Source organism: Dermochelys coriacea, chromosome 7 (assembly GCF_009764565.3).
Source record: "Dermochelys coriacea isolate rDerCor1 chromosome 7, rDerCor1.pri.v4, whole genome shotgun sequence".
In the NCBI taxonomy this organism is placed as follows: Eukaryota; Metazoa; Chordata; order Testudines; family Dermochelyidae; genus Dermochelys; species Dermochelys coriacea.
In genome coordinates, this window is record NC_050074.1 from 68749339 (window position 1) to 68752899 (window position 3561).

Genomic DNA, 3561 nt, shown 5'->3' on the forward strand with positions numbered 1-3561 from the left:
CTTTATCCTATTCCTCCTAATTTCTCTTTCCTTTTGCAGTGTTGGTGAAAGGCTGGAGAATTTGGGATCAGTGTCTTGAAGTCCTAGGAAATTTAGAGATAATGTAGGATGGGCCATAATGTGTTTTAGATGAGTTCGTGGAATTACATCTATAGGAGATGCTATGTCGGGTGCTTAAACTAAAGGGACCCATGGGAAATTTATTTTTTTTAAAGGTGATAGATGCAACGGAGGAAACAAGTATGGAGGCATAGGTCACTGATCAAATGGGTCAGATCTGGAGAGAGATGACAAGAGATTCATGTTAAGATTTGTTTGGGCTCCAAACTTCCAAATAGTATGGGTTTCTCTGAGCTACCATCTATCTTGAAATGCAAGTTAAGTGATTTGCCCAAGGACACACTTCAAGTCAGCATCTGACTCAGAAGCATAACCAAGGCAGATCCTGCTTTCCCACCCGGTGCTACTAGATCACAGCTACCTTCCCTGCAGATGTAGGACTATCATCATTTTCAGTTTTGCCTAGTCTTCGGTTAAGGTGCCAAGTGACAGGGCTTCCAAGACTTTCTTTGCATATCTAGAGCATGATTGAGAGAATTTTTAATTTTTTTTAGCTTTTGCATCTTCTCTTAGTGCTCTGCAATTCTAGCTGCCACATCAGACAAAATGTCTGTGTTCAAAATGTCAGCAGATAGTTGAATTTCAGCTATAATTTCTTTATAGTGTGGCTGACAGGAAACCATGGGAATTTTTGTGACTCTAAGGCATGACAAAGAGAAGACAGTTAAACATCAATGGGATATGAGGAGATAAGTGTGGGCCAAAATAAAAGGTCCCTGCAACACAGAGATGTGCCCAACAAGTGCTTTTTAGACACTCCATACAATCAGTCTTGGCTTCTCAGGCAGTCCATTCAAAGCATGACAAGCCTTGGCAGCGCCTTGAGCTGTTGGACTTCACGCTATTTTAGTTCATTTCAGAAATGTCTTGTAAATCTAGTAAAACGCTCAAACATCTAATGGATTTTGCTACATGTTTTCCACTTAAAAAGTTCCTGATTGTCATTTTCTATCACTGCTGTGAGTAGAGCTGAATCAAATCTGCAGGGCTGGATTCAGGTAGTTTATGCAACCTAACCCTGTGAGGTTTTTCTGCAGGTTTGGCACTACTGATTCACTTAGCATTTGATTTGAACAAACTCTTTTACTGCTTGATGGAGAATCTCCAATAGCTGTAGTAGATCAGTGTACTCGGGCTTATATCATCAGTAGACTGCAGTAACAGAGGAAGAAGTTCACATTTTTGAACTTTTCTCAACCCGGAGAGCTAATATTTTTAATGAAAGCCAAAATCTCATATAAACGCATGATGCCAGCAGCTGAGTTTTAAGAAAAACACCAAATATTATGAAACACTCAATAAAATCTGACATTTGGGGCTACACTGCTAAAATAAAATAGTTGGCCATCCTGAACATGGGTCTGAGGACCACTATTCTGTGGCCAACAAGAAGAAGGGATGAGAGAGATAAATGAGGACATTAAAAAAAAAATCACCTTAGCTGGCATCAGAGCATTATAATGACGATTCACTGTTAAAAAAAAACGGAGTACTTGTGGCACCTTAGAGACTAACAAATTTATTTGAGCATAAGCTTTCATGAGCTACAGCTCACTTCATCCGATGAATCCGATGAAGTGAGCTGTAGCTCACGAAAGCTTATGCTCAAATAAATTTGTTAGTCTCTAAGGTGCCACAAGTACTCCTTTTCCTTTTTGCGAATACAGACTAACACGGCTGCTACTCTGCAACCTGATTCACTGTTAGAAGGGGATTGATTCAAAAGGATCTTCCCCCCTCCCTCTTCCTTGACTGCCATCAAAATAGAAAAGAAAATACATGCCAGTCAGATGTGGTGCTGAAACCATCCAGCCCCCACAAAGTGAATCATTTTTAATGTGCTAAATAGATAATAAATAATGTGCAGACTTGAGAAGCAGAACACAGCTCTGATTCTGAAGCACTATCGGGAAAATATTCAGGCACTCTTTTTTTTTAACATTATTTATACATTGCAACTCTGGGAAGGGAGTTTCAGCATAAATTAATAGCTGGCACAACATGATGTTCCTACACCTATAAAGATGGCAACAAAAGGTAATGAGATTTGACTTTCTTTTCATTTTCTTACTGGGACCAAAGGTTCTGAAACCCTAAGAGAAGAACAGAATGTTTAGACCCCAAAAATGAGCAACTGGACCAACTGATTGTGTACTGCTTTGTTGTACTATGTAAGTATATGTAGCAAGGTCTTTTTAAAATGTTGCAAGCTTTCATAACGTAATCATTATGAGATATGTATACAGGCTATGGTTATGAATGTATGTATTTGTGCATACAGAGAACTGGGCTCATAAATTTTGGCTCTCTCTCACATCAGGGTGGTGAGTGATCAGACAGGGAAAGGCCCCTCACAAACCAGGTATTTACACAAAATCAGAATCAAGTAATAATCCTTTGTGCAAACTATAATGATGGATCATTAGAATTAATGGAAGGATACTGAGACGACTGGGAATTCCCCCACCCTGAATAACCATGAGTCACTATGCCAAGGTGGGGTGAGGAGAGAGAAAAATTTGCCTTTAAAAAAGGAGGCTTGAAACGGAAATGTTCATCTAGAAATTGAGAGAAAGCCTGTACGCAGGCCAGCTGGGAAGCTGTCCATCAATGTTGGTTCCCCGTTGCGCTAGGGGGTAGGTTGGAAACTGTTCAAAGACAATAGGTAACTTCTATTAGAAAAGGGATTTTATCTAATATAGAGGTATGAAACCTGAGATTTTGTTTTGTTTATTTACTGTGTAACTTGTATGTGTTTGCTTCCCCTTTACTATTTCATCTTGCAAGCTGTGATTTTTCTACTCAATATGCTTTTTATTTTTACCTCAGGCAGATCTCTGTTGTGCAAACCATGGAATGCATGCGCCAAAAAGGAACTGATAACTGAGTGCAGATTTCCTGCATTTGCAGGTTATGAACCATAGTCACATGGCACCAAAGAACCTGAGGTTACAGGGCTGGCAGTGACAGAACCTCTTACCAGTCTGGGTGACTCCAAAAGGTCACAGTGTGCTTTTTAATAGGTCTCGAGTGACTTAGGAAGCACAAGTCACTTTGACTTTCAACTTGTGCTCCTTAGCCATTTGGGTGCTTTTGAAATTCCGGCCCCAAATTCATAGGAGGGCAAGGAAGGGGAAAGACAAATGCGTCCATTCTAGACCAACAGTGGAAAATGTCTGAAAATACTAACTTGCTGAGGAAGGTGTCTTCATAGAACTCACAGGAGAAGTGTTGTGTCAATGAGGAATATGAAGGAGCACGTAGTGCCATTCACGTTTCTCTCTGTCCCAGCCCTTTGGAGATATATGTTAACAGAATGCTTTTCTGCCCTGAGAGCTGAATTGGAATGCAACACACTTATTCAGAGAGGTTCATTTTCACTCTAACCTGCTCCTTTCCATGTTTTTAATATTAAAATAAGAGCAATAAGAGTCTTGTAAG

The 3561-nt window shown here is 39.9% G+C and overlaps 1 long non-coding RNA gene across 1 annotated transcript; it reads left to right on the plus strand.

Annotated features, from left to right (window-relative positions):
* Positions 1-2021: 2021 nt before the first annotated feature.
* LOC122461065 lies at positions 2022-3078 on the plus strand. Its single transcript, XR_006282767.1, has 3 exons — positions 2022-2157; positions 2203-2291; positions 2950-3078. It is a non-coding gene; the product is annotated as an uncharacterized LOC122461065 (long non-coding RNA).
* Positions 3079-3561: the final 483 nt, after the last annotated feature.